The sequence below is a fragment of the Ambystoma mexicanum genome, chromosome 14, assembly GCF_040938575.1.
Source record: "Ambystoma mexicanum isolate Mex_15411 chromosome 14, UKY_AmexF1_1, whole genome shotgun sequence".
Taxonomy (NCBI): domain Eukaryota; kingdom Metazoa; phylum Chordata; class Amphibia; order Caudata; family Ambystomatidae; genus Ambystoma; species Ambystoma mexicanum.
Window position 1 is genome coordinate 74348929 of NC_090940.1, and position 21264 is coordinate 74370192.

Here is a 21264-nt window from a genome sequence, read left to right on the forward strand (position 1 = left end):
TTTGTCTGCTCTGAGCAATAATCACATTCAGAGCAGTTAAATTGATCGCCATACCCAGCCCTGGAATAAAACCCGTTTGAAACGGGTCACGATGATTTGATTTGTTAAGCCAATTATTAAATTAATTTAGAATCAAACGCGCAAAGATCTTTCCCGGACAATCCAGCAGGGCGATAGGTCTATAAGATGTTGGGTTGGCACGGTCCCCTTTCTTGAAAATCGGAACAATCACAGATGTTTTCCAAGATTGAGGCAATTTCCCAGATCTCATAATTTCAGAATAAATGATATATAATATCTCTGCCCATAGAACTGAATCCTGCTTGATTAATGCATTATGAAGCCCATCCGGGCCAGAGGCGCGAGAGGTACTTAATTTAGCTATACAATGAATTATGTCATCTAGATCAAAATTAACGATATGATCGGCAACAATACCATTCCAATCAAGGTTCAGATCTGGAAAAGAGGTGCAGTAGATGTTATCAAAGTGAATTATCCAATCACACTCCAAAACAGGATTAATCTGAACAGATGACTGATATTTGCAACATGCAGAATTCAAAAGCGCCCAGATACCCCCTGATGATTTGACAAGGATCTGTTTCAGCATGGCTTCGCCATCACGCTGATACTGTAAGGCGCGTCGACCCAAAAGCCATCTTTTGTACGTATATTTTAGCTGTTTTATCTGATTATAATTATCACTCAAATTAGTGGGATGCCTAGACAACATCTTTATATTTCGTCTTAAATCACGCTTTTTGTTTTTTACCTCCAAGTCAAAGCAGTGAAGGTGATTAGGGCAACTACCAAGAGCTTTCATACCTCCAGAAGAAAACATTTGCATTGCATGTATATAGCAAGGGCTGTCAAAGACATTGGCTCCCCCGTGGCTATCACTCAAAACTTTCTTATAACAGAGTAGTTTAGCCCTCGACCATTTTATACTGTTACCCGCATTATTTACAATTAAGTTTGTTGAGTGATAATTTTCAGGTCTCGGTTGAGACAGGGGCCAATGACAGGTCAAAGTTACTTGACTGTGTGTGGTCACTCATTACTGTGGATTTTACATTAAAAGATAAAATCTTTGAGAAATAGTGGCTATTGACATAAATGTAGTCCAACGTAGAATGACAGCCCTCGCTATGCCATGTACATCTAGGGGGAACATCTCCCTGAATCGCCCCATTCAACATCACATAATCTCCGTTAGCCATTAGCTTAATCCAGCAATGTTCGTCCATGGTTCTAGAAGACACAGATTCAGACAATAAATGTAGATTCAGGTCACCCATAATGAAGCAGTCCACAATAGTTTTGTCCAGTAAAAGCTAATCCAGTATACCATTGAATTGATCAAAAAAGTCATCTGAGGTTAGATGTTTGTTACCCCAATAAACATTTACAATGGCACAACAAGTTACACCGCTTTGTATTTTTATAATTTGAAAACATGGCGATGGAGATTTATGCCAAACCACATCGAACTTTTTATCCTTGTGGAATGCCATCATTAGGCCTACCATCGGCCTCCCTGTATAAGCTACGATGGCAGGAACTAAGTATATGTCGTAGGCATCCCATACTGGGGTAGTACGCAGCCACGTCTCCTGGAGGACTATAATATCATACTGTGGAAGGTCTCTACTTTCGGTGTTAATAAGGTGTTTGAAGCCCCTAGTGTTCCAGGAGATGAGGCTGATAGAGGTAGCTAAACGGGATTGTTACGAACTACCACCATAATTATGGTGCTTCCAAGCATCGTTGCTATTTGAACCAACATTTGAAAGAAAGCCATTTCTGTCCCCAAAAACTCTAGATTGAGATACGCTCAATTTTTCCACCAATTGTTCTGGCTCATGCGCATCTTGACTTAAAATGAAGCCCAGATTGTAAAAAGCAGTACGCGCTAGCCATAATGTATTGAGTATCACCCCAGATTGAATGTACAACCTCGCCTCAGATAAATCAGATGGGTTAACAAATTCCACTAAGTCAATGTCTGTGGAGGTTAAATCTTCTAAGGCATTATTTCGGCACAGATGTTAAGCACACTAGCACGATTCATATCATATCTGGCAAAGGGGTGACCACGACATTTAATCAACAATCGATGATGCCTTTTATATTGTGCATGGCTCTTGATGGTGGAGGGAAAGGAACTAGGTTCACTGTTTTGTGGTAGGATTGACCTATCTTCAAATTTTTGAAGAGCAGGTCTAGTAGCACTCATGGATGACAAGGCGTCATTATTACCACTAGGCAGCCCCGGTACTTTCAAAAGCGAATTGACTTTCGGATAGGTGGTTTGGAACATCTGACTGACTTCATTGGATGTTTCTTTCTTAGAGACCAACATCAACTGTTTTATTTTTTTGTTCTCCTTGTTGTAATTTATAAAGGAGGCACGAATCTCATCACGTAACTCTTGTAGCGTGCAGTCTTTAGATGTCCCCGAACCTTCAACTATATGAAGACTCTCAGGACGCAAGTTGCATTGCGATGGCTCAATTGCAGCCATGACCATAGGTATTGTTTGATCGACTGGGGCCATTTGTACGTGTGGATAATTCATTAGGTTTGAGGCTAGAATACAGTCTGACGACTTTGACATAGGAACAGATTTTGCTAGCGATGTTGAGGCTGCTGTCGCTACTAGGTCATCAAGAGGTTGATATACTTAAGATGCCTTATTTTGAGACTGAGATTTATGATTTGAAGACAAACGCCTTTTTTTCTTTGCTGCTGTAAGTAGTCTGGTTGCTTTCTTTTTGACATTAAACCTCTTGTTCACTTCACTAGAAAGCTGATTTACAGTGATAGGGTCAGACTGACCTGGAACACTAAAAGAGGCTATTTTAATGTTAGTAAACAGCAGGGCTAAAGTTGTTATCGGATCTTTCTTAGGTGGTTCTTTGGTCATAGAAGAAGCCTCCATCGAACACACTTGTGGAACTACAGCAGCACCATCATCAACAACAAGGTCAGAACAGGTAAATGATTTGGGTGCATCTGTAGCAGGCTGAATAGAGATAACCGTATCAGATAAACAAGTCTGAGTCCCTTGACTAAAGGTATTAGTCGAGAGTTTAGGTTGTTGATAAAACTTTGTACTGATCTCATGCATGATGTTCACATGGGATTGCTGAGTAAGTTCAATCTGATTTTTTATTTTGTCGTCCAACATCTCATATAACTTGGCCAGGGAAAGAAGCGCCGTATTCATCGCTGTAAGCGTGTTATTAAGAGCCGGCGCTTCAGGAAAGGAAAATCTATTGTTATTAAAAGTCGCCTGGGGGTCCCGAATGAAATATGGATGATTGTCCATGGGTGCCTGAAATTGTGAGCGCCTTATCTTGATCCTTGTGCTTATGCTGTTGAGCAGAGGGGCCTTCACTAATTGGCAAACTCTGGTCCCTAGTTCCATCATTGAGGTGTATAAGATCGCCTGAGTTGGAGCAAATATATTGTACCTCAGCGGCAATATGTTCATGATCACTTGATGAGTTCATTAACTCAATTGCTTCATCATCAATTTCACCCATCAATGTCAATTTGTCATGGGCCATTCTTAGCAAATGCTGAGCCTGAACTGAACATAAGGGCGGATTTCCAGGCTCTATGCCATTTAAGTGTGACAGTAAGTCAATCGTGGCTTCAGGTATTTGAGTTATGCATATATCGCCTGATCCGCAAGCTAAAGCAATAGAGGCATCAGCTATTTCTTTATTAAGAATGGTTGCTGGTGTTTTGTTCTGCTCTGGTGGGTTCCCCTTCACCCGAGCTTCTTGTGTCTGAGCCGCAACTGACAGAGAGCCCTATAAATTTAAATCAGGCACACTGGTTGTATCCTTGATAGGAACATTTTTCATGTTGGAGCCGTCTACTTTACAAAAGTTGCGAATGTCTACATTTAGAGAAATAGAGCATTGTTTTTTCTTTTCAATATTCTCTTTAACTCTCTTTGCTAAGAATACCTTTTGAGATTCTAAAGGAGAGATATTATATAAATCAGCATTCATTTTTGGCATACCAGCTTTTAAAGACATACTGGATTTAGACATAATATGCAGTACTACTTTATCAAAATGAAGAGAATAAGAGTCAGGTTATCAGTAATCAGATTAGAATGCCACCACTTGAGCGTTGATTAAGTAAATAGCACATTTACCTTTAGTCTTACCTGTGTACATCAACAGCAAGAGGCACGCAAAGAAGATTATTTTGTAGAGCACACCCCACTCCCCGTTCACCGTTAACAGTGTACTTAATTGTGCTTCGATGTGCGCGCGCATGTGCGCTGCATACTGGGTAAAAGTACACGATGGGAGGAGGGCCAGGGGGCGGGAATTACTCACACACCAATCACTTTGGCTCTACAAAAAGAAAAAGAGAAGGGAGAGTCAGTTTAAACTCACGAGGGTCAAATATGCAAATTTCAATTCAAAAGACTAAAGCTACGGAGTAAAACATGAATAAGGCACAAGTGGCCGTAATGAGAAAAAAAAAAGAAATATCTGTGATGAGGAGGTGGCCGTAATGAGGAGGTAGTCAAAGTGAAAGAGTCTCCAGTTCAAAGTTACCTAGGTCAGGCAAACACCGGTGCAGCACTTAATGACGTCCTCCTTCAGTGTAGCAATCCTCTACTTGTTGCAAGTACACGGGAAAACACACAGAAGTCCTCGTGTGGCGAAAAATGCACAACACGGTAGAGCAGCTCGAACACACTGTCCCCATTGAACAGTGTACTTAAATGTACTTCGATGTGCGCGCGCATGTGTGCTGCATACTGGGTAAAAGTACATGATGGGAGGAGGGCCAGGGGGCAGGAATTACTCACACACCAATCACTATGGCTCTAGGTCAGGCAAACACCGGTGCAGCACTTAATGACGTCCCCCTTCAGTGTAGCAATCCTTTACTTGTTGCAAGTTCACGGGAAAACACACAGAAGTCCTCGTGCGGCGAAAATGCACAACGCGGTAGAGCAGCTTGAACACAATGTCCCCAGTGAACAGTGTACTTAAATGTACTTCGATGAAATAGTGACTGGCTGGCGCATGCAAACGCCACTATTGCCAGTAAGGAGAGCATCAGATGCTCACAGAGCTGCCACTATCTTAGGAGAAGAATTCAAACTATATCTCACACAACTCACACGCGCGATAAGATGCATTTCAAAACAGATTGCACCTCCCTACACAGAAGACACAGAAACTACAACAATCTCCCCAACTGACACCACCCCAACCCAACCCTTGTTGCCGGGGGAGTGGATTTATGTCAGAAGTTTGGTCCCAAAGTGGAACACACCCAGATTCCACAGACCATATGAAGTCGTGTTTTCCACCCCTCTTGCAGTGAAAGTAAAAGGGCTAAGATATTGGATCCACCTCTCAGATGTTCGCAAAGCACCAAGCAGAACCACACCAAACATACCGACTGAGAACCACAGTACTAGCTCAACATAAGTATCCCTACGTCAACCTTATTTGTGCATGTGAAATGAGATAAAGAACCTGCATTGCTGCTAGGGAATGGGCTACAAAAGATGAAATCGCTCTCTCTCTCTTTCCCTCTCTCTCTCTCTTTCTCTCCCTCTCTCTCTCTCTCTCTCTCTCTCTCGCTCTCTCTTTCTCTCTCTCTCTCTCTCGCTCTCTCTCTCTCCCTTCCTCTCCTACCCAATCAGTTTTTTCCCTCTCCGCAGGTGCAACAATGATGGAAATGACATCCTTCAGAATCATCAAATGTAGATAGCTGTAGGAATAGAATTAGTTTTACGAGAGCATATAGTTACGACTGTGGTTTGCATTTCACAGCTATTTTGTTTACTGCTTTAATGTTTGTATTGGAAATTTACTGGGGGACGTCTTTTATCTGGGCTGGTCATCTAAAAGAAGGGGGGAGGGGGACAAAAGGACATGGGATGGACATAAGTGGTCCTGGAATGGAAGCATACCCTAAATCTCACAAGGTTACCTGGAAATAAGACAAGAAAGGTCCCAGATGTTACTATATCAACAGAAATTGTAACTGAAATATCACCAGATGACCTAAATGCCACTTCTATACCCTCCATAGTATTTAACTCCCAATCAACTACCTGAGTATCTAACATATGGTCTACCTCAGCCCCTAACATGGTTAAAGGATTTTTCCCTTATTCAACCCCAAATGAAAGTATGAATGAAAGCACTTATACCTCTGTAATAAATGTGGTGCAACCGGTCGTGGTGACAAACCACACAATGTATAATATCACAAATGCCACATGTAGCAACTCCCAATCCGCAATGTGCAACAGTTTAATGTTCCAGCTACTACAGCCACGTATATAACCCTCTTTATGTAACACTAGTATTTCACAGAAAACAAGTGTCGGGGGGGGGGGGGGTTCCCCTTGCGCAGTAACAGAAGGAAACGACAGACACGCCAACATAAGTATGATGCATATCATGGTTTTGGATTAGATGCGGGGGCAGATCTTCCCCATCCCGAACATTCAAACAGTTGGTACTCCAGCATGAGTGCGATGGGAGGGCGAACGGCTAGCGGGAGTTGTTACGTTTGTTCCTTAATACCGTACGCATCTGGGGCACCCAAGGTCTTAGTATCACAAGAGGTACCCTTGGTAGAAAGACTATGTGCCTTATTAGGACCCAGGCAGGCACGGAATGAACGGTGATGGTAAGGGACTGGCACTGTTCATTCCGGGCCGCTCTATTACGAGGTCTGCAGTGGGTCCCGGTAAGGAACGCCTGGTCAGACCAGGCGTCCTTAGCCATAGCTCTCAACCCACACGCTTTTGGCGGGTGTCACCCGCTTTGTAAACAGCTGACTCACCCGCCAAGCCTCCAGTAGCCCCATTCGTTTCAATGGGCCTCTCACCCGCCAAAAATAAAATCGGGTGTTTTCACCCGCCTTTGTGACACAAATGGTTGAGAGCTATGCCTTAGCGGGACCCGCTAGCAGACCAGGATGCTAACAACGGGCCTGTTGTCAGCATTCTCCCCATTCCCAATGAGCACTATGGGGCCCAAATGGTAATGGGGATTAATTTTTACAGGAGCCCAGGAAAGGGCAATTACTGAGTCCGCCAAGGTCGGCACGACCCGGTTATTGCCCTTTTCTGGGCCCCGGTAAAAAATTATTACTGCCGGCAGGGCACGGCTACCGCCAGGGTCGTAATGAGGCCCTACGTCTAATTCATCTTTCACTATGGAGGATAAAAAGCATTTTTCAGGTACAAAGTGTCCATCTACAACTCGTTGAGCCAGACAAGTGAAAATCCAAATCAAGTTTGGCCAACCCCAACTGTTTCAAACAAGTGCACCTAGCTATACAAGGGGCAAAGTATACGGACAATAAGTGGCAAGAAACAACTCTTGTGTGCAAAGCAGAAGGACTTGTCTGGTACCCAGAAAAAACACTAGCCCTTGTAGAACAAGCGTGTGCACAAATATGGACAGAACATGTCACAAAACTAACGTGGATAACAGCAATTGAAAGGCCAGTGAAAGTGCACCAAGAAGAAAACTATGAACTTTGTTTTTACAGCCAAGGAACTGTCTTGATAGGGTCAAACAAACGATGCAATCAAACACTGCTCATTCCACATCTCCAAAAAGGCACTGCAGCACTAATAGATTACTACTGGGTCTGTGGCCAGAAAGCATACCTGTACCTCCCGCCATGGAGGGGCTACTGTTCACTTGCAACGCTACATTCGGCCATGCTAGTAGTACCCGAAGGACACCTAAAGGGGTGAACCTTGCCTGACGAAGAACAAGCGTGGCTGAAACCATAGAAGTAATGCCCACTATGCCACCTGCAGACTTCCGTATCCTCCCTGAAAAAGAATGCCATGATCGGCTCAGAAAAAAAAGCGGTCGTCGAACTACCTGTCTCAAGATTCGTACACAAACCTGACGAATAAACACTATACAGCTCAGCAGAGACTTTGTTTGCGTCCCTAGTGCCTAGCATCCAGACACGGGTCAACGTCAAATGGCTCCAGATTGTTAGATGGGAACTGATCCAGCTGGCAAATTATACTGAGGAGGGGTTCAACCTCATGAAGGTGGAATTAGGGCCCTTAGACTAATGACAATGCAGAATAGGTACGTCCTCGACCTTTTGACGGCAATGGATGCAGTGTTTGTAAAAAGATCGGGAGTTCATGTTGCATGTTCGTACCTTCTGAAGACGCTGAAAATGGGACACTATCACATGTCATTGCAGCAGTACATAAACCCGGGGTAAAAATCTAAAAAAAGAAGCTGGGATCCAGGAAAAAGATTGGTTTACTATGGCCTTCAGCTGGGTCCCGTCATTGCTCGGAACATTAGAGAAAATTCTGGTCGCTATCATCGTGGTCATCTTGATGATTTTGTGCACGTGCCAATTGGGTCTCTGTTGTGCCAAAACAGTACCTAATAGTGCAATGATGATGGTGACAATTGGGAAAACCAATAATAAAGTACCTCATGATACACAGGATGTAGAGATCCAAACTGAGCAAGATGATGGCCCCAAATACCGCATGGTAGCCCTCCCCATGGGCGATGAGGTAGACACTCTGTACCACACTACCATTGTGCCTCCCCCAAACCCTGAAAACTACAAGGAAGTTTGGGTAGCTTTAGCAGGGGACGGGGAATGCATATACATGACCTGCACACCCGAACAGTATGCACAGCATGGGGAAAGTTTAAGAAGCGTCTGTAGAGCATGGATGCCCATAAAAGGTACACCAGGATGGGAAGAAGCAGAAAGAGGTGGCAATGAGCGGAAATATTGGGAGGGAGGTGAATTCATTACTGTAGAAGTAACGAAAAGGGGGAATGTTGAGATGGAAATGAGCCTATCCCACCACCCTAGGCACAGTCAAAAAAGACTAATGCCATACGAGCCAATGTAACATACAAGGGGGGAGCAGCCCGCGTCACCGGGTCCCATACCAAGACCCTACACCCATAGAGACACACTGCATAGCACTAAAATGCCCATACCCTGTGACTCCATTTTGTAGTAGGCCTAGAAAGAGCATGCTGCAGGGTCGCGCTGATCACGTCCCGAGTTCACACAGGGTCACAGAGCCCAGGTCCTGCACAACACACTGGCTACACTTGAGCCCTGTTCCCACGGAAGTCCATTTCCCTCTCATCCCTTCAGTGTTGCGAATATTTAGTATCGCCTCAGGGAATGCGCCTGGCAAAGAGCGTGACAGCACCAGGCTCCGCAATGTGTCCATTCATCTCCACTAACCTGCCATCAGAACCCTAACCCCCGCCCAGCCAGACCGGAGCCCGCCTCACACCAGTAACTGAACCCCCACAACATTGCATTCTTGATAAGCACAAGACCCCCAGGTCCTAGCCTCCATAAACTGTCCACCCAAGATCTAAGGCCTGGCAATCTGTATTTCACGTCCCCTGTAACATGAGGTACCAGGAAGGGTAAATCAAAGATCAATCCCAAGGGGGGAGATGTTGGGTGCTGGAACGGCGGTATCAATGAAGCCCTTAATGTATGGGTCAGCAGGACTGTATTCTATCCTTCCTTCCCCCTGTCACCATTTCCCGTGCTAACCCAGGGGCCTGCCACAATTAACAAATAGTCTGTATTAGTTGTTTAGTTTAGATAGTAACTTTGTAGTTTATGCATGCCCTGACCTTCACCGCGAGGATGAGCCCAGCTGACCCACGTGGAGCTAGATTGACGGGGAAGAACCAGCCAATTACTGTTTGGCATCCCCTATGGAGCAAACCCATGTGTGGGGTGCCTCCAATTAGTGGCCCCGGATTGAATTTTGAAACATTTATAAACGCGCACACAGTGAACTAAATCATATCCAGGCGCAGATGGAATGAATTCAATGAAAAGGGAGCGGGCAAGCCCATCTGGGTCGTATTAGAACAAACAAACTGAGCAATGATAGGTCTTGAGACCTGCTCTAAAACTCATCAGCGAGTTAGCTTGTCTCAGATTTAGTGGGAGACTATTCCACAGTCTGGGTCCAGTCACTGAAAAGCAATGGTCTCCTCTTGATCTACACTTCATCCTGGGAATTACAAGGAGGAGTTGATCCTCCGACCTAAGGGTGCGGGTGGGTTGGTATTGTTTCAATTTGTTTATCAGATATTCTGGTACCATCCCATGCAAACATCTATTGGCCAGGGAACCAGTCTTAAATTTGATCCGATCTTCCACCGTCAGCCAGTGTAATGATCGGCAGAGACCAGATGTGTGAGTGTTCTTGGATACATCAAAAACCAATCTCACTCCAGCATTTTGTGCTTTTCGAAGGCAATGGATTTGATCACTCGGTGCTCCTGCCAGAAGTCCATTGCAGTAGTCAAGGTTTGAATTGACCAACGCCCCCACCACTGTCGCCCGATCTGCTCGCGGCACATAGGGTAAAGCTTGGCGTAAAAGGCGAAAATTATTGAATACAGACTGAACCTTGGCTGAGACCTGGGCATTGCATCCCAAATCACTCTGCCAAATACAGCCCAGATTCTTTACCTTGGTGGAATATTTGAGGCTGGCTCCCAGAAACTGGGTTGGAGGGGGGCATTTTTCTCCATCAAGGAGATGTTTAGGGCCAAACAAAATCACCTCCGTTTTCTTTGGGTTCAATTGCAGCCAATTTTCTTCCATCCATGTACCTATTTCCTCTAAACATCTAGTAACCAGGGCAAGAGCTTCCGCCACATCATCGAGCCTGATGTATAGCTGAGTATCGTCAGCATAAGAGTGAAACCTGAGATGTTTTTTTTCCAGGATATTCATCAGGGCACGAAGATAAATATTGAACAGAAGTGGGGAAAGAGCCGATCCCTGTGGGACACCACAGCACTGGAGGAGGATTTCTGAGAGAAAACCTCCAACCTGGACACTTTGTTGATGATCAGTGAGAAAGGATGTAACCCACTGAAGTGCACCAGGGTCCACATTAACCATATCCTTTAAAAGATCCAGCAAAATGCTGTGGTCCACCGTATCAAATGCGGCGGAGAGATCGAGCATTACAAGCAGGGAGAGTTTCCCTGCATCCCCTGCCTGCAACATCTCGTCCCAAACTGCCATCAGTGTAGTCTCTGTCCCATCTAATGGACGGAAGCCAGATTGCAGAGGATAGAGAAAGCAATGATCTTCAACAAAATCCTGCAACTGTTTGGTAACTACTTTCTCCAGGATTTTGCCTGGCCAAGGGAGACCTGCGATAGGGCGATAATTGCCATAATCTTCAGGATCCAGGCCAACCTTTTTCAACAAGGGAGTGACAACAGATACTTTCAGAGCATCTGGCACTAATCCCTGGGAGAGTGAGAGGTTGACAAACTTAGTCATGAAAGGGGTAAGTTCCAGACAGAGTCGTTTAGCAACTAAAGCAGGCAATGGAAAAAACGAATCGTTTGTAGGTTTTAGCTCAGACAAGAGTGTTGCAATGTCCTCAGCTAATACTTATTTAAAACTAAACTGGGTTATTGGTCCCATATGTTCTATAGTTTGGCTAGCAACCTCACATTGCGCGGTTTTATCTAGGTTTCTATGAATTCTAATGTTATTTTGAATATTCAAAATGTTGTCTCTAAAAAAGTTGTTTAGGCCATAAGCGTGGTTTACAGATGAGGCCTTCACTGGTGAATATGTATTCGGATTAAAAAACTGAACAATAGTTTTAAATAATTTTTGAGGATGGTCTATTGCAGCTGAGATTTTTGTCTCATAGAAAGAGTGACTTAGCTGTAAACAATGCCTTTTTGTAATTAGTTAATGCTTTATTTCCCAAATTAAATTAAATTAATTTTGAACGATACCATCGATTTTCATGGTATTTGTGTTCTTTCTTTAGCTCCAGAACATCTCTAGTGAACCAGGCTTTGGAAACTTTTTTAATTACCATATTTTTTACAGGTGCATATTTTGTGCAAATAAGCCGCATAGCTTGGGTGCCTTCTTGAAAGAGGGCATTTCAGTCGTTAAGCTGAATACACTTATTCAGCACTGTACTAAGTTCCGTGCCAGATATGGCATCCAGGTCTTTTTTTCTGCACCTGTCTAGTACTTGTGGAAACTTGGGTAGGAGCCTTGCATTGATCTGTCTTAATATGGAACAACCTAAGGTGATGGTCTGTCCAATGAATAGGGAGGGTATCAACCAAGCTGATCCCTTTTCCTCTTGCTAGCACTAAATCAAGGCAGTGACCTTTTATACGGGAGGGGGTAGCAGCTAATGATAAAACCTCATGTTAAGCTAAGACTTCACGTAATAGTCTGGAGTCAGGTTTTGTTGGATCATCTAACCATATGTTAAGATCACCAATGCACAGCAGTTCCCTATATTTACTGCCCATAAAACTAAGAAAATCATCTAAACCCTTCAGAAAGAGTGTTGCTGACCCAGGGGGCCTATAGATTAGTATGATTTGTACTGTGTGCTTGGGATTCAAGGAAAATGCACCCTATGTTGTGAGGATTTTTGGAGTTATAAGCCATTCTTTGTAAATGTAAGAACAGAGCGCTTGCAAACCTATCTCTTGGCTTATTTCCCTAGTGGGTTGTATTTACTCTGGAGTGTGCTTATAGAGGGACTTGCCTTCAACATAAAGCAGCCTTCTGATGAGCAGGTAGGCCAAATGAACGTTAGCATTATGGCTTGCCTGAAATCTATTACTTCACATTATGTTACCCCAAATAAAAACCTGCTTCCTCATGAGTTTGATTCGAGAATAGTGGCATCAAAAAGATTAAAATGTAACAGTATTTAACTGTTAACTAAGCAACAGCTTTCCACAATTGAGTATTTGAGTGCCAAGAAAAGGGTATGTCAACTCCACAAGAACACTGTAAAATCTGTTAAAATTGAATTGTATGATTTCAAGATGGCTGTCGTAAGGAGAGCTGTGTGAAGCAGAGCTCTCCTTTCCCGGGGCATATAACGCACAATTAAACAAATAAAATCCTCCCGGGGCACGGGAAACATGTCGGAGCGGAGCACTCAAGTGCCTGACAACAAAAGGAAAAAAGTCAGCATCTTGGCAGCAAAGCACCAGGGGGCCGACGTCACGGAGGTGGCCCTATATGCAATGGAAAGAGGCCTGCAGGGATTGGGAACCCCGTCTGACACGCCTCCAAAAGTGCAGCAAGAGCGTAGCACCCCAAGAGGGGTCCCTCAAGCGAAAGCGGGCTCCCTCTCATAAGGGGGGAAAAGTGAAGATCTCCCCCACCTCCCCTGGAGCGGCGGTGAAGGAAGCAGAGCAGAGACACAGGAGGAGGGAGGGTGTCAGCTCAGAGGAGAGCACTGTAACGTTGCAACCAAGAAGTGCACCCAGAACATTAAGGTGGTAAGTGGCGGGAGGAGGCTCGGGACTTGGGAGCTCGCCATCTGGCTCCGCGCAGGAAAGGGGGAAAAGAAGAGCGAGGAGGGTTGGGCAGCTACCACCCCGCCCCCCGACAATTAGAGGAAAAGCGTGTGGGACCACATAGTGCTAACACAGGCCCCAGCATCCATAGGGTCTTTACTCTGAAGAGCTCCAGCGAGGCGCGAACGAAAAATCTACACGGTGGTCCGAGTGGGGCCATCAATCACAGTAGCCCGGAGCACCCCCAGAACCTTGAGATCACTGTCAGCAGTGGGGGAGAGCAACATTCGGCGGGAGGAACTGGAGCCCCCACCCCCTGACCAGGCAACCAGCCCAGAGCGCTGAGAATAGACAGCTAAGCATTGTAAAGCAACACAGACAGGGTCACTAAGTAAGCAGGCATCTAGCCCGTAAAAAAGCAGCACTCCCCCTGGAGCGATGGGGAGCTTGCAGAGTGACTAGGCAGAGCTGACAGCGATCAGGAGGGGGGCCCACCCAGCGCCAAAGCAACGTAGAAGCACAAGAGTACAGTGAGCCACAGGTCAGGAGGCAAAACAGGCAAGAAGTAGCTCAAGCATCGATGGAGTTAAATAAAACCCTAAGGACCACTGAGTTGGGGGAGAAAGACCAGGACAGAAGCGATTCATCACAAAACAGTCACCCAAGGAATCCCTCGCTCGGGAGTGCAGGAGGAGAGGGGGCCTCTCCTGACCTGAATGGTCTGAACTCATTGACTCTAAAATCACAGCCCAGAGAACAACGAGAAGAAAGATGTCAAAAGACAAAGGAAAAGCCCAAAACCCACCCAAATCCGCAAAAAAGACCCAAGAGGGTAACATCCAAAACTGTGGTGCAAAGACGGGGGAACCCAGCTTGAAGGCGAGCAGGTCACTGAAAAGGGCCTCTGTCGGTGCTTTCAAGATTTTGGGGACAAAATTGCGAAAACTATACAAACGCAAATGAAAAAAATGAGTGAGGACTTGGCTATTGCCCTGCAAGAGATGAAGAGGGACATGAGCAAATTGGAAGAGAGAGTGGACGCCACTGAAAACGGAAACGGAACAGATGGACCCTGTGGGCGCTGATTTGAATGGGAAGGGCGACCATGCAGCATCACCACCTGCGAGGAGGGGATGAGAATCCTAGAAATTGAAGAAGAAGAGGACCAGAGGGAGACCGAAAAGCCGGCAAAGTAACCGATCAAGAGGAAGCTATGGGAATAAATCAAATACACATCAAAGAATCCCAGGAAAAAACTAGCACTGAACGGCCCACCTAGGCCCCCTAAGGAGAGGGGAGCCCCACGGCAAGAGACTGCGAGCATCTCAAACAGATGAACAGAATCCCAAGGGATCAAAACCAAAACCCACCTGGGGAAGGTCAGAAAGGAGATACCAGGGGATGGGTTGGGGATATATGCTAGACTGGAATCACACATGGGTCTGGGGGGACCTGCATAAGATTTTGGTGGGAAGGTGCAGGGACTCAATGAGATGGATGGTCAGGGGGGGCTAGAGGCTGGTTGAGCCCACCCAGTGAGGGGTGGAGAAAGGGGTTAGGGGGAGGGGAAATGGGGATCTAAGTCATCTGACCGCGGCTGATTTTGCTGCGGCCGGAACGTTTGCATGAGAAAGGTGCAAACTACCAAAGGTTTGCACCTTTCTCATGCGAACACACGTACATAGTACGGGGGCTGCAGGGGTTTCCCCCACGACCCCCGCTCACTATACTGTAAAGTATAGTGAGCGTGTGTGTTGCGAGAGACAGCCCCCCAGCACCCGCAGTTTTTTTTTTTTAAACTTACCTGCAATGCTACCACCAAAGGTTCGAACTTTTGGTGTTCGAACCTTTGGTCGTAGCATTTTTAGAACTTTTGGTCCTTGCAGACCTTTATTGTCAGTCAAAAAGTACAATTCTGGAAAGGGGATGGGGTGGGTAAGAGGAGTGGGGTGGGGGAGAGGAGGGATCCCAACCGAAGACAGTTTGCTGCATCAGCACTTCAAATGATATACCACAACCATGGCTAAAAGTGACATGCTTAAGATCATATCCCTGAACATTAGGGGGATAAACTCCCCGGTGAAAAGAAAAAACTAGAGAATTTCTTGGGGTTCCAGGGGCCGGGGATATTAGCCCTCCAGGAAACTCATATCCGTAACCAAGACAAACAAAAAATGAGAATAAGGGACTACCGTCAGATACATCACGCTAACGCAGCAGGGAAGATGGGTGCGGTACTGATAGCTATACAAAATAATTTGGGCTGTCATATCACCACCACTGAGAGAGACTAGGAGGGTCGGTACCTAGCAGTAACCTTTCAGGGGGGGACATACACACTGGTAGCTGTATACGCCCCCAATGTGAGACAGGATAGGTGCCTATGGCTAACACTAAGCAAGATGGAGGTCTTTGTGAAAGGTCAGATCATTCGAGTAGGGGATTTCTACATGGCTTGGGTTCCCTTTGAAGATAGGAGTGCAAGGGTCTTCCATAACCAGGACAAACCCTCGAAGGAGCTGAAAGAATTGAACTTACGTCGCTGGTGGACGGTTGGAGGGAAAAGCGGGGGAATGCAAAGGGGTACACTTTTAATCCCACAGAACCTTCTCAAGGATAGACTATGCCTGGGTGTTGAGGTCCTTATTGGGAGTGGTGACAGAAATAGAGGTGGGTGTAATCGCCCTTTACGATCATGCTCCAGTTGCATTGTCCTTAAACATGGGGGACGGCTCACCTGGGCTGTGGAGATAGCGATATCCGGCGTATATTCTTAAAGACGAGATCCTAAGGGCAGAGCTAAGGGACAAAATAGTGGAGTATTTCCACAATAACAACTCAGATGGGCTGAGCCAACAAATGGTATGGGACACCTTTAAAGCCACCTTGAGGAGGACGCTCATAGCTTTGAAATCTCAAAGGGATAGATAACTGAGACAACTGAATCAGAGCTAGAGGGTAAACTGAAACAAATAATCTCCGTCATGGCAGAAGGTGCTGGAGGGGCGATCAGAAGGGAGTACAGGCTGATCAGGGGCCAACTCAAGGTCCTACAAATGAAAGCGAAAGCGGCCTAGTGATCGCTGATCTACGTCAAACAGAGGTACTATATTAAAGCTAACAAGGCGGACCGCCTACTGGCAAGGATGCTGAGGAAGAAAGAAAAATCAAGACCGAGGGGGGCAAGGAAAGCACAGCTCTTCCAGGCATTTTGAAGGCGTTCACAGGATATTACTCCTCTCAGACTCCCCGGCAGAACAGGCCCAAAAAGATTACCTCAACGCATGCCAATTAAATATAATCTCCAGTCTTGAACAGGAGGAGCTGGAGTGCGACATCACGTCAGAACAAGTAAGGGATGCCATAGCAAGCCTACCAAGGGGGAAGGGGCTGGGCCCTGATGGATACTCGGCAGACTTCTATAAAACCTACAGAGAAATTCTAATTCCATATCTGGTCGCACTCCTCAACTCCTTTAGGGGACCGGGAGGAATTACACCAATCATGGAAGAAGCCAAGGTGGCGTTATTGCCGAAGCCAGGGAAAGACAGTACCCACTACAGACCCTATAGACTGATCGCGCTTATTAATATCGATGCATAAATATACGCGAGAATTCTGGCGAATCGTCTGGACCAGCTCCTCCTGGGGCTCGTTGATCTGGATCAGTCCGGTTTTATAAGAGGCAGGCAGACATGCGACAACGCTGGAAGAGTCAGTCACCTTATTGAAAAGGTCAACCAAACAGGGATCCCAGCCCTTATCCTTGCCCTAGATGCTGAAAAAGCGTTTGACAGGGTCGAATGGCAGTTCCTCTTCCACACCATGAAAAAGATGGGATTCAGGGCCAAATGCCTACAATGATAAAAGCTAATTATTGTAAGTCCAGGTTATGCCTGGCCATTAATGGGCAGCTTTCCGAGAGTATCCCAGTCTCGAGGGGTACGAAACAGGGGTGTCCTCATTCCCTGCTACTTTACGCTATCCATCCAGAGCCGCTTCTGGCCACCATTCAGACCACTAGGGAAATAAAAGGGATCCCCTTTGGCGGGGTAGAACACAAAGTCGCAGCATTCGCGGATGACTTGCTGCTAATGATCAAAGACCCAGAGAGGACTCTTAATCTCCTCCCTTATCTTTTCTCGCCTCTCCTACTGCTCCTCCTTACTTTTTGGTCTTCCCACTTCACATCTTGCCCCCCTCAAATCTATTTATCACTCTGCCATCCGTACCCTCTGTCTCCTCTCCCCGCGTGACTCCATCTCTGCTTCCCTATCCTCCATTGGCTGGCTCCCATTTCATTCTCAACTTAAATTTCACTTCCTCTGTCTGGTCTTCAAATCTCTCCACGATCCTACTTCCCCTTATCTCTCTTCCCTTCTCTCATTCTACACTCCCTCTCGCCCCCTTTGTTCCGCTGACCACTTTCTCCTCACTGTTCCTCCCTCCCCCTTTGCCTCCTCCCGTTTCCACTCCTTCCAACTCCTCGCCCCCCTCCACTGGAACTCCTTGACTCTCTCTATCCGCTCTTCTCCTACTTTTTCCTCTTTCCGCACGTCCCTCAAATCTCTCCTTCTCCATTCCCCGCCATGACACCCCCCCTCCTCTCACTCCCCTCTCCTACGCCTTTCCCTTCTTCCCCCCTTAACTTCTTCCCCCACTTTCCCCCTCCACATCCTCCCCCCACCCCCTCCTTTCCATCCTCCTCCTACCTACCCTCCCTCTTCCTCCTAGCCCCCCCTCCACTCCCCTTCCCCCTCTGAATAATAGCTCTACATACTGTTTTTGGTGACTGATTCATGTTTGTAATTTGCTTCTGTTACAGTTTTTTGTTATGTTAAATGTACCCTGTTGTTGTAACTGTACAGCACTTTGGTATAAAGCGCTATATAAGATTAATAAATACAAATACAAATACCTTTAGGATATTGGACCGGGAACTGCGACAATTTGGGGAGGTGGCAGGTTTAAAAATAAACATTCATAAGTCAGAGGTGTTGAACCTGTCGGTCCCACCAGACAAGGCCTAGGAGCTGCAAGAATCCCTCCCATACAGATGGATGCAGAAAGGCATAAAATACCTAGAAGTAGTGATCACTAAAATGATCAACACGTCATTCGTTTACCCGCCCCTGTTAGAGAAAATCCAAAAAATGCTAATTGTCTGGGGAACCTTATCAATATCATGGTTGGGGAGGACCAATGTCTTGAAAATGCTAATCCTACCAAAACTACTTTATCACTTTATGAGGCTGCCAATACGGGTACCAACACCTACTTCCAGACACTGCAAAAGCACACAGGCACATTCATATGGAACCGCAAAAAAAACAGGGCGTCGAGACAAGTCATGAGAACCGTGTTGGGCAAAGGAGGCCTGGGGAACCATACTTGAGAGCATTCTATCTCGCGTCACAGACCAAAGTGATTAGAGACTGGTTTAGGGACAATCAGGGGGAAGGTATGGAGATCCATGGAAAGAGCAGCAGTGGGGGACCCACTGGATGTGATCCTATGGCATCAAAAGGAAGATAGACCAACAAACATGTATTGCAGTGAATTAGGGGCATTAGTAGAAGAGGCGTGGGATCATACTGGGGGGTACTCCAGTTAGCAATGGAAGAGATCTTTGGAGTACAACTGATAGGCATTCATGGTTTGGGAGGGATTCTAGAGGAATTACCAACAAATTCACAAAGAAAGGCGTATGTAATTCTGATGATGACAGGGGTAATGGTGGTGGCCCAGAAATGGAAAAAGAAGGAACACCCCCCTCTGAACATGAATGGATGAGGAAGGTATGGAATTTTGTTGCTCTAGAGTGGGTTACTTTTTCCATCCAGGAGGACGACCAAAGTTTTCTTGTGGAATGGGATATAGTTCTGCCGTTTCTTCAGCGTGACTCGAGAGGAGCATGTTGTCTTTTGTGGGTGATTTGATCACAGAAATCAAGAGGAGCACTGACATGGCTTTGGTCGGGGGTTAATTAGAGACACAAGTTACATTTGTGGATTGTAAGAAGGACAAGTGTGCAGGGGAGAGGGACGGTCTTGACGAGGATCGTGGGTGGCAAAGCAGTGGGAGGGGGAGAGGCGGGGTGCAGAAATAGGTTGGGAGATATGGGTTACGGTTATGGCAAAGGAGAGGGAGGAGAGGGGCAGGATAGGGAGGGAGGGGAAAAAAGAGTTAATGTGTTTTTTCGGAAAATGCCAATAAAAACGTATTTAAAAAATAAAAATGGAATTGTATAGGAAGGGCAACCAACTAATGTTGAAACATCTCTGTAATAGCAACAGAGGCAAATTCTGGTCGCATATTAATCAAACTATGAGGCAGTCAAGTCTCTTTCCTGTTTCCTCAGTCACAGAGACTTTATGTTGAGAACTTTGAGAGTAAATATCATCTCCTGAATGGTTTATTTGACCTTAATGATCCGACCGAGGGTTCTTTGTATCCTGGCTTGTGTCCTTGGGAGGAGGAATACATTTTATGGGCTATTACAAAATTGAAACCATCTAGGGCCCGTGGGCCGGACGGTATTCCTCCTTTTATTTTGAAGAACACACCATCTAATTGGGCAGCTATCTTGAAACCACTTTTTGATCTTATTTTTGAGACCCATTCAATTGCTAGTACTTGGTCGCAATCAATAATTCCGATTTTTGTCAAAAATGACCCTACTAACTCCAAAAATGCTAGACCAATTGCTCTTATTGACGCCTCCAGCAAGGCATTTGCATTGCTTCTAGTGAGAGACCTTAATGTCCACATTCAACACTCTCCGATTCTGTCATGCTTCCAAGTGGGGTTTAGATTAAATATGGGGACAGCACTAAAGGCTACTGTTTTGGCTCATTTATTGCACAATTTGTTTGTTAGTCTGTTTATTTGTTTATTTATTTATTATGCGCTCCAAACCCGGAGGTATATGGGCGTATGAAGGAAAGGGGACTATGGACTAGGAGTAAGGTAGTCACTACAGTGAGTAACTTTATTATACTCCTACGTCCCGTCCCCTTTCCTCCATACTTTTGGGAGATTACCAAGCACACCTTACAGAATAACGGGTGCATGGAACTCCTTTATTGATAATGATAATGTTGTGTTATTTATATAGCGCCTTAATCCAAAGCGCTTTACAGAGCACACATTTACATAACATATCACCCAACCGAAATTGGTACTCATTTATTGACCTCGGAAGGATGAAAGGCTGAGTTGACCTTGCCGGGATTCGAACATGCAGATCACGCTCAGATCATAGCAGCGAGCGCTCAACCCGCTGAACTATCTTACCGGCGTAAGAGGTTGAAAGAGGTTTTTAAGAACAGCTTGCCCGAACTGAGCATCAGCCCTGGAGCTCAGATCTAAGCAGTAATGTTTTACAAAAGCTTATGGGGAAGCCCATGTAGCAGCTTTGGCATTGGTTTCTCAGGGAACGTATTTTTGGAAGGCAATGCCTTGCCGCGCACAAGATGGGCATGAATTCCCTTCGGAGACTGAAGGGCCTGAACGGTATAAGCTTCAGAGATACAGGAAGCAATCCATCGGGAGATAGTTGCTTTCGAGGCCGGCTTTCCTTTCGGGTCTCCGAAGGTCACCAAGAGTTGGGAAGAGCTCCGAAGATTAGATGTTCTGTCCAAATAAAACTTAAGAGCTTGCCTTAGATCCAAATTATGCAGAACCCTCTCAGCATCTGAAGCGGGTTCTGGGAAGAAGACTGGTAAGGAAATAGACTGATTCAGATGAAAATCTGATACCACCTTTGGAAGGAAAGAAAGATTGGTCGGGAGGACAACCTTATCCTTGTGAAAGGTGAGGAATGGATGCTCTACCGACAAGGCCTGAAGCTCGCTTACACGCCCTGCCGAAGTCACGGTAATCAGAA

At 45.7% G+C, this 21264-nt stretch overlaps 1 long non-coding RNA gene across 1 annotated transcript in view; it reads right to left on the reverse strand.

The window, feature by feature from the left end:
• Positions 1–4193: 4193 nt before the first annotated feature.
• LOC138527425 (uncharacterized) overlaps positions 4194–21264 on the reverse strand; it is a 327131-nt gene continuing 310060 nt past the window's right edge. Inside the window, exon 3 of the long non-coding RNA XR_011283924.1 lies at positions 4194–4382. This is a non-coding gene — a long non-coding RNA (uncharacterized lncRNA). The remainder of the gene's footprint in view (positions 4383–21264) is intronic.